Source organism: Etheostoma spectabile, chromosome 10, assembly GCF_008692095.1.
Source record: "Etheostoma spectabile isolate EspeVRDwgs_2016 chromosome 10, UIUC_Espe_1.0, whole genome shotgun sequence".
NCBI classification, from domain to species: Eukaryota; Metazoa; Chordata; class Actinopteri; order Perciformes; family Percidae; genus Etheostoma; species Etheostoma spectabile.
This window is the reverse complement of record NC_045742.1, coordinates 4,143,909-4,157,511: the sequence shown is the minus strand read 5'-3', so window position 1 is coordinate 4,157,511 and position 13,603 is coordinate 4,143,909.

Here is a 13,603-nt window from a genome sequence, read left to right as displayed (position 1 = left end):
CTTTTCCATATGTTCAATATTTTGTATTCATCCTCTGTTATAATGATCAATACATATATTCATTGTTATCCGGTGAAATTACTGATTTAACAGGGGGGATTCTCCTCAGGGGCTGAGACCCCCTAAAGGTCTGATCCTAGAATTGCCCCTGCTGGCTAGTCCACACAACAATACAGGATTGGAGAAAAACGTGTTCTGGTTTATTGGCATTTCTTTAAACCAATCACAATTGGCTTGGCCTGCGGTGACCAACGGTGCCGCTGCTCTTTTGCGGTTGTTTAACGATGATGGATGCTCACCGAGCCAGGCTTGGAGAAGCCCTTGTAGGCGCTGCAGAGGGCAAAGAGTCCCTCGCTGGCCCCCCTTCAGTCTGAACCAGCCGCCGAGGCGAACAGAGACTTATTGTGTACAGCACAAACTCCACAGATAACAGGGTTGTCAGGACAGTCACTGGATTCCTCGTGTTACCCTCCCACACACACAAACACTGTCTCTCTTCAGTGCATCTCATACATAATGGCCGCTCATTCTTCTTTTGCTGGGAGAAGCTGCAGTCGGCAGTTTTCTTTTCTTAGTTTGAATTAGAGCTTCTATAATGTGCACGTATTATTATTATTCATATCGTTAGTCACAATGCTTTTCAGGTTGTACGACTTTTAAAATCCCTTCCCGGTGTGTCCTCCCTGAAGGAGAGACTCTGCTAGTCTTTGCATTTTTCCTCTCAGGACAATGCCATGGATTCTGAGGGAGACATTTGTTCAGTATCAAAGCAGGTCCAGGGTCAGGACCATAGCCTATCTCCAACATCCAAAGACATATTTTGTTTTAGTTCAGCTAAGATAACAAACTTTGAGGCATGAGAGACAGGTGCAGAATTGTAAAAGGCTCCAACTTGTCTGTCTGGTAAGATTCATTGTTTGGATAAGATTAGACGTGTTTTCCAAAACAAGGCATTTTCTCCTCTAGGGGAAACGGGATATAACGTCACGTTGGCACTGTATCCATGTCACATTCTCATTAGGGGCTGAGCCCCCCTAAAGCTCTGAGCCTAGGGTCGCCCCTGTACAGCCGGTTTGCTTCTATTGTAAAGCTATTGTTGCCTAGCGGGTCCCATGTTTCTCTCAGTGACTAACACACTTTTGCTGGGTATGTCCAACGCTGCACCTCATGTCCTTTTGAATGTGGCGACAGCAGGCTTGAACTTTCCAGTGACTTAAAGCGCAGAAAGCCAAGACCCGGCTAGGCAGCTATATTCCTATAGGCCATTTTAACAACGAGGCAAAAAAACATCCGTTACAGAAAAATATAAGAACGTCTAAAATAGAATAAGACAGGTACGATAACAAGAATAAAGCAGTGCAAATTAGACCTGAGCTTGTATCAAATTGTACTCGAGCACGGTACGAATCCAACGTACCTTACATGAACACACCTGTAGTTCCAGTGAAGGAGAATCGTAATGCTACAGCATAATGGTATTTTTGTTTGTGGTGACACTTTGGAGAAAGGCCCTTTCCTGAATCAAAAAGACAGACAAGAACAACCAAACCAGGTCCATAAAGAACCGGGTTTCCCCAGTTTTCTGTGGAAGAACCTGACTGGCCTGCACTGCAATCTGACCGCTCTGAACGCCATCCAACACCTGTGGGATTAACTGGACCCCTCACTGGGAGGACCTACTAATGCTGTCTGAATGGGAGCAAATCCCTGCAGCATGTAAGTATTAACATGCTAAAAAATCTCTCTCACACACACACACACACACACACACACACACACACACAAATCCCTGCAGCATATTAGCGTATTAACATGCTAAAAAATCTCTCTCTCTCTCACAAACACAAACACACACAAACACGCACACACAAGCACAAATCCCAGCAGCATTTTAACTCTCTCACACACACACGCACACACACACAAACACACGCACACACACACTCACACACACTGTGTCCTCAGCTGATCAGTAACAGGTAATATATGTGTCTGTATGTATGTGAGTGTGTCCCATGGGTAGGGGTGAGGGTGAGGGTGGGGTGTAGTCAGGGCTGTCAGATCCTGTCCAGGGTGCCAATGCAAACACACCCATCACCAGGCGGATACAGTCAGTCAGGGAAATGTGCAGTTTGACTGACGAGTGCAAATAGTCAGAGGACCCTGTGGCTTCCCGTCTCTCTGGGAGTCTCGGCCGTATATTTCCTCTCTGTTCTGGGTGAAAATGCATGTCTTATGTTCCCATAATTCACAGCACAGGAGATGTATCATATAAATACAAACTGTCACTGGAATTACATCATCCTGTTCTGTAAGAGTGTGGAGGAAAAGGAATCACATGTAGCTTTGGGTTTACTTTATTTGCATGTAAACTGGTGAAAGTATCATGAACATAACCGGACTGTTGGATACTAACCATGAACTCCTCCACTACTTATGCTTCAGATCTGATACTGCACATACATGTCTAGATGCAACCTTGCCGTTAACCTGATTTCATTTCGAATGATTGATACTGATACCTGGTTTTAGCATCGTAGACTATATGTTGTATATTTTTCGGGTTTGCACCTTATTGTTATCCTCTTTCCCCAAAAGAAATTTCCCTCGGGATAAAGAAAGTTTGATCTTATCTTAAATTTACCAGGTCTGTGTTTGATAAAAAAAAAAGAAAATTTAGAGTATATTGATCATAACATTCAAATTTGATGCAACTCTTTGTTATGCTACGTATCTGAAAGAAAACTGATTAATAAAAAACTGAATAAAAAAATGTTCAACTTGTATTTTTACCTTCTGAAAAAAAGCTGTGACACGTATTTCACACCAGAAAACAATTTCGTTGGATGAGAAATGGAAAGAGACAAGTTAGCTGAATAAAAATCGCCTCACACATCAGGGCTGAGGTCTCCAAACTCCATGTCCTGATACGAAAGATGAATGTAAAATGTCCCTGATAAGGCGAATCAGGCTGAATCAGAAGTACTAGGTGTACCGTGGCTGTGAAGGGGCTCGAGGGCACTGCTACTCTTCCCTCCGTAACACCTGGCATGGGCGCCGCTGGGACATGTTCAGGGAAAGCAACGACACAAAGACATGTGGTATTTATTGTTGCCCGTGTTCAGCTGCCATGTTTTGACGAGAATGAAGACAATTCCAGTTTTGATCTGCATTCCAAATTTGAAATAGTGTCTGAATCTGATCCACTTCAGAGTAAAAGCGCACAAGAACAAATCAGATTGGAATGTTACATGGATTATCTACAATTCCCACTATCAATGCAATCTTGTCCTCATTCGTTACCTGCGAAGAGATGGATGTAATGTACACACACAAAAAAGCACAGGAAGGAGACACATCAAGCATATGAAATTGATAAAAGCAGATGAAAACAGACCCTCAGAAACCATGAGTAAACATGCACATGAACATAAACACGGATCCATCTGGTCTTATCTGAATAAAAAGTGGCGGACATGACGGCAGACTCTGTTGCAGCAGCCAAGATGGCATTGTAACAAGTCTGCAAGAGCCAAAGATACCCTAAGGAAAGATTAATGACACTAATAAGCAGAGCTTTTAATGTCAGGTTTGGCTTCGGGCTGATACTGCACAGTCCTGATTGATGAATACTAAGAGAGTCAGCGACTGTTGAGCCTGCTAAAAGGTCTACATGTGATTCCCTTTTGTTGGAAGTTATTATCTGTTCTCGCCACTCTGGACTCAAACATTTTGACTTTTTAAGGTCCCATGACATGGTGGTCTTTGGATGCTTTTATATAGGCCTTAGTGGTCCCCTAATACTGTATCTGAAGTCTCTTTTATATAGTCCTTAGTAGTCCCCTAATACTGTATCTGAAGTCTCTTTTATATAGACCTTAGTGGTCCCTAATACTGTATCTGAAGTCTCTTTTATATAGACCTTAGTAGTCCCCTAATACTGTATCTGAAGTCTCTTTTATATAGACCTTAGTGGTCCCTAATACTGTATCTGAAGTCTCTTTTATATAGACCTTAGTGGTCCACTAATACTGTATCTGAAGTCTCTTTTATATAGACCTTAGTGGTCCCTAATACTGTATCTGAAGTATCTTTTATATAGACCTTAGTGGTCCCCTAATACTGTATCTGAAGTCTCTTTTATATAGACCTTAGTGGTCCCTAATACTATATCTGAAGTCTCTTTATATAGGCCTTAGTGGTCACCTAATACTGTATCTGAAGTCACTTTTATACAGGGCCAAATTCTCTAGACAGGCAAAGCAGAGAAACTGGAGGTAACATTGAGGTCATAAGGTAATTATGAGGTCATAAGGGGCAAAAGTCCAGATCGTCCCGTCTGAGCTTTCATTTTCTCAAAGGTATAGCAGGATACCCAGGGCTCGGTTTACACCTATCATCATTTCTAGCCACTGGGGGACCATAGGCAGGTTGGGGGAACTTATAATAATGTTAAAAAAACTCATAAAGTGAACTTTCATGCCATGGGACCTTTAAAATCCTGTTGGCATTTAGCAGCAGTCCAGTCTCACATAGTCTCCTATTGTGCGTCTGCTGAAGCAGATTAAAAGCTCAGATAGTTATTTAGTGTTTTTGCTGAATAAGCAGAGAAGCATGCGTGTACCTGCAAAGAATACAAGTGAAGGCAGGAGTTTCTAAGGGTTGTGCAGAAACCTTTTACAATCTAACTTTGTTATGATCCGAACAGAAACCAAAAAGACCCCAGAGTTTTTTTGTTTTTTACTTTTTATTGATCCCCAGTGGGGAAATGACAATTTGTACACTCTGTTGTTACAACACACTACACGCATGCCTGAGCCAACAGATCCTCACTCCCATCGCGTCGGATACTTTAGCACTGGTTGAGTTGCGGGCTCATCCACGGGAGACAGATCCACGGGGCTAGCTTCCACTAGCGAGTCCGAGGCAGAGGCACTGGCACCGGCGCTAGTCGCTCTAGCACCCTGGGGTGGCAGAGACAAGGATGTGCAAGGTGTTGTGGATCTGAGCTCTCCTTCATCTCCTGGTTGCAGATGACTCTGAATCCGCCAAACATTAAGCGAGGCCAGCAAACGGTCAGCATAGCTTAGCATAAAGACTGAACACAGTTAGCCTTGCTCTGTCTGAAGGTAAAATATATATGCACCCATCAGCAGCTCTAAAGCTCACTAATCAACACCTTACCCCTCGCTTGTTTGATTCCTACAAAACCCAAAGTCTTCTCTGTAACACCACATTTTGTATAAACAACGTTTTTGTTTTTTTTTCTGTCTCAGACAATGTTTTTATGGTCACTCACTCGTTATGTTTCAGGTGTCTTTCAGTACGTCCAGGCTAAAAACTGCAAACATGAACTCTTAATTTAGGTAACAGCATGGCCTTTTCCTCTGGTGCCACCTTAGAACAAACTTTGTGTTTATTGTGTCAAAGCTCTCAGAATAAGTAAAGCTTATTCCTCCAAAGATGTTTTTTTTTTCATATTTTTCATATATGTGCATGAAAAAGTACCAAACTACTTCAACTTTTGATAACCCTGAACGTAATAAAAGGCTAAAAAAATACCTGAATAATGCAGTAATTTGCACATATTGCCGATTATAAACTCAGGGACCCTTAAGTCTTGAAGTTGAATGTCTAAGTGTTTCTTTATTTCTGCAAGAGCAGACTAAAAAAGCAATAAGTGCTTCACTTTCTTTGGTAGTTTCAATGTAACTTAATGCTTCAACCAGCTTCCTCAGTTTTTCTAAAAGTACTTTCTGTTCTGCAGGAAGTGAATGTGTTCAGTGTAATGAGACCCAGCAGAAATGGAGATCTGCCCTCAATCCATCCACACTTAGTAAAAATAGGTTGTATGTGTGTGCTGAGAGCTGAAAGCACTTTTAACGTTTTACTGCTTTGCCTGTAGTCCCAGGCCTCTGCTGTGTACAGGCAGGTGTGTGTGTGTGTGTGTGTGTGTGTGTGTGTGTGTGTGTGTGTGTGTGTGTGTGTGTGTGTGTGTGTGGTGTGTGTGTGTGTGTGCGTGTGTGTGTTTGTATGTGTGTGTATGTGTTTGCATGTGTTTGTGAGAGAGAGACTTTTAGCATTTTAATACACTAATATACTACAGGGATTTGTGTTTTTGTTTGTTTGTGTGTTGATTTTTGTGTGTGAGTGTGTGTGAGTGTGTGTGTGTGTGTTTGTGAGTGTGTGTGTGTGCCTGAGTGTGTATGTGTGTGTGTCTGATGTCAGTACATTGTGTCCGAGCTGCAGTTTACACGTCACCAGACTGTCTGCAGCTGCTGACGTCTGCTGCTTGGACTCGGTCCAGAGTTTCCTCCGCTGTTTCAACCCAGAACACGTATCTCACCCCACACTGTCTGACAGTATCATGTATATGTGTCATGTGTATATATATATATATATATATATATATATATATATATATACATATAAAATACTCTATTTTCCATTTGTTTTTTCTAGCTCTTCATTGTTTACACTGAGTGAAATATTCCAAACCTGCTGGGAATGTCGCCACAAACACCCAGTTTGTGATACTGCAAAAGGCTCACCCATAGGTGTCATTTACAACCAGTGGTGGAATGTAACAAAGTGAATTTACTTAAGTACTGTTCTCAAGTACAAATTTGAGGTACTTGTACTTTACTTAAGTCTTTTCTTTTCATTCCTCTTTCTACTTCTACTCCATAACATTTTCAACACAGCGCTTTTACATGTAACAGAGTATTTTTGCAGTGAGGTATTAGTACTTTTACTTAAGTAAAAGATCTGGGTACTTCTTCCACCGGTGGTTTCAACCCACCCAGTAATCAAAACTGGGCTTGTTTTAAAGTTTTTGTTCCTTTCTAAATTTTTTGTCACGTTTTTTTTTTTTTTTTTTTTTTTTAACCAAAGTTTTTGCTGCTTTTCCAGGCATTTGTTCTTTCTCCAAGTTTTTGTTTGACTATTCTTTCAATATTTTTAGATAAATTCCATCAAAACAAGTTCCTTCCAAAGACTATTTTGCATGGTTTAAAGAAATGCCAATAAACCAGAGCATGTTATTCTCCCATTCTGGAATGTTGTGTGGAGTAGCCAGACCCTCCTCCGCAGCACTGTGGAGGAGGTCTGGCAATGCAAGACAACTATCTAGTAATAGTAGTCTCGTCATCTGATTGCATCTGAACAACACAATCCAACCACATGTTGTCTCATCACCTGTACAGATTTTGTCCGACCATTAATTTCCGCTGCCCACATCCCCCCCCCCCCCTGGATAATTATGTTTGCACTAACTGTGGCTGATGTCGGACACCTACTGTGGGCGACAGCTTGTCCTTTACAAATCCCTACAAACCTGGACTGAAATCCCAGTGGTCAGGCAGTGAGCTCGTGTGCTGTCCTGTGAGTCGGTGTAATTACAGCCTGCAACCCTCCATTAGGGTTTTGTCTCTGTGTGGCGGCTCAGCCAGTCTTTTGAGGAACGACTAAATCACAGACTTCCCTCGAACGCACAAACACTTTGCTCCGTCACATTTTAGGCATTCAGCTGCACGATGAATCCAGACCAAAGACCAAAGCGTATGGCAGGATAGTTAGATTCAATTCCTGGATCCTATTCTCATGATCTTCACTGACACTTTAAACTAGTTTCAACCTTCGGTCACATGTACTATATTATTTATTTATTCATTCAGGACAATGCACATTGATGAACATGCACAACAGTACATGTAAATGTGCCAGATTGTAGCCCAAGGGCTAATTTCCATCTGCAGTCCATGTTTCTGTTTGTCTTTCCTTGAACGCATACTGTGTTTAGTGAAAGTTTTTTTTTAAAGGTTGTTGCATAATCATCTTGGTGTCTAATTTAATTTCTATTTTAATTTCTATTTTGTCTGGTTTGTCTGGACATGGGAGGCGCTGCACAACAAACATGTCATTTAAACATTTGAATTATGTTCATGTAAAAAAATCACCTTAAAAAAGGACTCATTTTTCTTCTAGTTGCTTTGTGCTTCTGCTGTTATGTGTTGACGGGGAGGAGGCCCAGTTTGACTGAAGGCAAAACACCCATCAAAGTGAACAGGCTCCCTCTCTGCCCCTCGGCCTACAGTAGTAATCATTTTTAAGAGCCAGTGTGGCTTCATAGAGGAAATAGCGCTTAAACAAAAGTAGCTTTGATGTTTGTTATGGGTTTTAATAATCTGAGTCATCTGCTGCCTCCATCTTCTCCCTCCACACCTCCACCTCTCTCTCATTTACACTGTAACACACACACACACACACACACACACACATTGTGAGGGCTACGCTTTACTGCTCTTTTTACATACAGGTGAGACTAGAGAGCAGTGAGGGAGAAAAGAAATGAAACCCGTAAAAGTTGTATTAAGATAGAAATGCCATGGAAATTTTTGAGTGAAAATGCACTATATTTAAATGATCCTTCCAAATACTCAGTTTTTTGTTTGTTTGTGAGGTTCAGTGCATTAAAAGGTTTAAATGAATGCACTTTGGTTCTCATGCAGCTTTGACTAATTGATATCAAATTGCAAATGTCCCGCTGAACTGAATGAATCAATGAAGTCCCTGAATATTTCACAATCAGACACAACTTTGCCACGTTATTTCTTTTTCAGCAAGTATCTAAAAACTATGTCAAACATTTAAGTAACATTGGGTAGAAATGTAGACAAAGCAACAAGGAATAACTGGGCATGAAGAACAGCTGTGTATGTGGCCGTATACACCATTTTCCACCACTCCTCTTCACAAATTTCATCCAGTGTATGTTGTCTATTCCTTTTCCGTGACTTTCAGCTTTTTCTTTAAGTTTATTGTCCACAAAGAAACGTGGTGGTTTGCAGTCAGGAGAAACAATGAGCACATGCAGACTTGAACATAGCACACACAACACTGTGATATTTCTGGTAAATGTTGAGAGAACCCAAAATCAGGACAGGTGAGGTACGATAAGCAGGTCTAAAGAATAGGTCAATCAAAGAGTTGGTCTATAAGCCCAAAAAAAGGGAGCAGGAAGACAAAAGCCATGTGACTTGTTAGGGGGAAAAACACAGGACTTTCATCCTAGAGAGCGGGGTTTATGTCCTGTTCATTTTGCAACCCCACCCACAAGCTTTTCCAACCCCTGACTGTCCCGTTCTTGTGCTGCATTTCAGTTAAACGTACTGTACGTCCCGAATGAGAGCGCCAAATACTGATGCTGAAAGTCCAGACCAAGAGCCTCTAAATATGACGCCAAAGTGCTAGACAGGAGTCTTGAGAGCGTCAAGTAGTGACGGCAAAAGTCCAGACCAAGCGCCTCTAAATATGACGCTAAAGGAGACTTTTTGCGTAAATAACAAACACCAAAGTCACCTGACCAAGCGTTGCTTTTTGCCGCAATGGGAGTAAGAGTTTGTTGGGTCTGCAGACAGATACTGACCAGGAGGAGGAGGAGTAGTGGTGGAGCTGGGGACTACAACTGCTGGACAGGATGAGTACAGTATGACAGAATCGGGATGACCCCCCGGGTTGTCATGGTCGGCTACTAGTTGTAAATAGTGCGGTTAAGTGGGGCAGTCAGAGAGTCAGTGTGTTAGCATTCACGCATGAATGAAAGATTAAAGAGTTGAGTGTGTAGTAATGGTCGCAGGCAAGTCCGTATGTGACTAAACCATTAGAAAGACTCTACAATTGCGCATTCAAAATATTGGGCAAAAGGCCAACTAGATCATATCATTGTTCCGTCCCATAGACTGTTAATACTATGTAATATTAATCTGGTTCGGCGACATGCTGCAAATGCGTAAGAGCCTTGAATCTGCATTCTATCTGAATTCCTGCAGGGGGCGACACGTGCGGTTGCATAAGGAGGTCTGTTTCTGTAGAAGTCTGAAAGTGACCCACTGGATTTATTACCTCAGTCAACATTTTCACAATGAGTTTATGGTCTCAATCGCTAGTTCGAAGTCTTCTGCAACACAGAATGGTGTTATTTTTTTTGAATTATGGTCTCCTTGATTTCAAAATCAGCAACAAAGCAGGGGGTGTTTTAGGACGTGGCTATGATGTGATTGCCAGTGAAAGTGTGTAACGTAACGTGGCTCCTCCCTCTCGTCTAAAATCGTCACATCCTCAACCAGGATGGCTGCGCCCGTAAACTCAACGACTCATAGCAGATCTCCACAAACCAATTGGTGACATCACACATGCTCTGTCCATTAAGATACAGTCTGTGCTCCGTCCTGAGAGATCTGAACATGTTAAGATTCTACGACTACATTGCAGTTTGGGCACAGATGGATATGGCTTATGTCTTTATGTGCTTTTTGCATTTTAATGTGACAATGTTAAAGCTATAGTGCGTAGTTTCTGTTGCTTCCATGAGGAATTCTAAGTATTGACAACATTACTGTTGTTGCATTTACATGACACAAGCCTTCCATAATCGCACACGCGCACCCACCCCTCCTCCAGTGGCTAGTAGCCAAGGAGGACACGGAGGATTAAAACAACATGATGGACTCTTCAGAAGAGGTCGTTATCTTCTTGAGTTTCTGCAAGCGAAAGTTGCCGGACGACAACAATTTCTAAACACAGCCATTTTAGAAATACAGAGAGTTTTGTGGAGCTTTGCAGAAACTCATCTGGCAATGGCTTGCATTTAACAGACGTTCAATAATATTAAAAAAGTTACGCTCTAAAGCTTCAATGTTTCTATGATTGTTTAAAAAACCCTTCTAGGGACAGGTATTGGAAAGTAGCAATAGCTATAACTGCTGTGATGCCGTACATTGGAGAGATGTGGTAGCATCTGTTCCTATTCAAATGAACATGAAATGAAAAAAAGTAAATGAAAAGGAAAATTAAAATAAAAAAACGAAACACATGGGTTGCACTCTTGTACTGGAAAAACACCGGGCCCAGGTGTAGGTGACCCGACAACACCACGTGTATAATGTGGACGAGAGACGTGTGTGTGACTGCATTGGTTTCATAGTATTTCATAATGTTGCTCCTTTGGCCTGCGGTGTCTGTGAGCACATGAGTAATATTACATTATGATATTATGGTCTTTATGATCTCAACGTGGTCAAACCTGCAGCGCTGCAGATGGATAATTTAGCAGCAATTGAGAAAACATAATTGCAGCTCTTCACTTCATCATCTCTGTGAGACATGTTAACTCAAACTCAGAGAGACAACTGCCACGTATACAGAGAGAGAGAGAGAGAGAGAGAGAGAGAGAGAGAGAGAGAGAGAGAGAGAGAGAGAGAGAGAGAGAGGGCGTGGAGGGGAGAGGGGTGAGGGAAAAAGACAGAACATGATGTGAGAGGGAGGAATTAAAAGATAGAAAAAGAAGACAAACGGAGGATGGGTGAAAGAGAGCATGAATGGGGGAGGAGGAAAGAGAGAGTCTCACTGTATAATGAAGCCTCCTTCCCTCCTTCCACTCCTCCTCCTCTCCTCTCCATCCTCGGCTGGAGTGTGGCTTCCAGGCAGAATGGAAAACGCCACGTTGCATCGCAGCTTTTTTTTCTTCTTTTTTCCCCTCCCCTCTGTCCCGTTTCCAGCTGTTCACCACATCAGCCTTGCTGTGCTCTGTGGGAACAGACAGGAGCAATCCACCAGCCAGAAAAGGAGACAGTGTCTGTGTAAAAGAGCGTGAGGAATGGATTTAGAGCTTGATTGCTTCTGTCTGTCTGTCTGTCTGTCTGTCTGTCTGTCTGTCTGTCTGTCTGTCCGTCTGTCCGAGGACGGCAGGTGTTGAATCATGAATCTGGGCTGTGATGAGGCAAATGTTCCACAGGCTGAACGCTGTGGATTCTCCAGGGGACTGCGTGTTTTTCACTGAGTTCCAGTCTGACGGGAAGTCATACTGAATAGTCACAGCTTCAACATGCTAACGAGTAATGGAAATGCAAGACTTCATGCATCTGGCTCAGGAAATATATATAAAAGTTGCAAATTTCTTTATGTTTGGGAGCACACGCTCTAGTCTCCAGAAGATAAACAACCACTGATTTAATGTGTACTAAATACCTGGAGCCTTTACAGCATCACTTGTTTGTTCTGTATTGTACCTCTTTATATAGACTTTTCTTTATACCAAATATGTTTTGCGTTGGTCAGAAACAATTTTGAAAAAAGTTTGAGAAACACTGTTCTAAGGAACAGTGTTGCCACAGTTACTTTAAAAAAGTAACAATATATACATTTTATGTAGACCTTAGTGGTCCCCTAATACTGTATCTGAAGTCTCTTTATATAGACCTTAGTGGTCCCCTAATACTGTATCTGAAGTCTCTTTTATATAGACCTTAGTGGTCCCCTAATACTGTATCTGAAGTCTCTTTTATATAGACCTTAGTGGTCCCCTAATATTGTATCTGAAGTCTCTGTTATATAGACCTCAGTGGTCCCCTAATACTGTATCTGAAGTGTCTTTTATATAGACCTCAGTGGTCCCCTAATACTGTATCTGAAGTCTCTTTTATATAGACCTTAGTGGTCCCCTAATATTGTATCTGAAGTCTCTGTTATATAGACCTCAGTGGTCCCCTAATACTGTATCTGAAGTGTCTTTTATATAGACCTCAGTGGTCCCCTAATACTGTATCTGAAGTCTCTTTCACGAAATTCAGCCTTGGTGCAGAATTACAGCCGCCAGAGCCAGTCCCACAGTGAGCTTTCCTTAGAACGTGCCATTTATGTGTCTGTAGTTTTAAATGCTATTGAGGCCAAATTCTCTGGGCGGGCAAAGCAGAGAAAGGGGAGGTGACCTTGCCCTTTATGACCTCATAAGGTGCAAAAGTCCTAACGGCCCATCTGAGCTTTCATTTTCTCAAAGGCCCGTAGGCAGGCTGGGGGAACGCATATTAGCGTAAAAAAACATTGTAAAGTGAAATTTTCATGCCATGGGACCTTTAGCTAGAACATCCGGTCAGTATAACAGCATCCGTCTGGGACATCCCTTATTAGCAGTTAACTTCAGAAACAGGATAAGGATATGAACTATTATTCTTCATAGGTAAGTAAATGATATAGCTTACACATAAGCATTCTTGTAACTTAATATTACAGTTAGGATATTATAATTCAGTTACCACAGATATCGTAACAGAAGGTGTGTCATTAGGTCAAGAAGGTGAACATCAAAGACAATTTAAGTTTTCTTAACTTAGACCCATGCACTGCCCTGTCCCACAACTGTATATTAATCTAGGATGTACAGTGCTGGGATGAAGCGCAAGAGACAGACAGAGTGTCCCTCCCCTTCCTTCCTTTCCGCTATCTCTGCTACATATTTTACAAGGGCACTGTTACGGAATCTGGTGCTTAGCACTACCCAGGAAGGGGGAGATTGGTTAATGGGAAGTGGTTCCCAAAACGTTTTGTGTGAGGTACCCCCTGGAGATAGGTCTGGCAATGCCAAACTAATATTCACTCAATTTACACTCTCAAATCTTATGTTCAGTTTAGAACGTTATGGTGTGGGGAACAGGGTGGTGAATGGCTGCACAAAGTGTTTGACTTTAATACTGCTGGCTGTCTTATGCCTCAAACCGGTGTTTATTTATTCTGTATTTAGCCAAGACCGCAATCTTTTCCTAACATT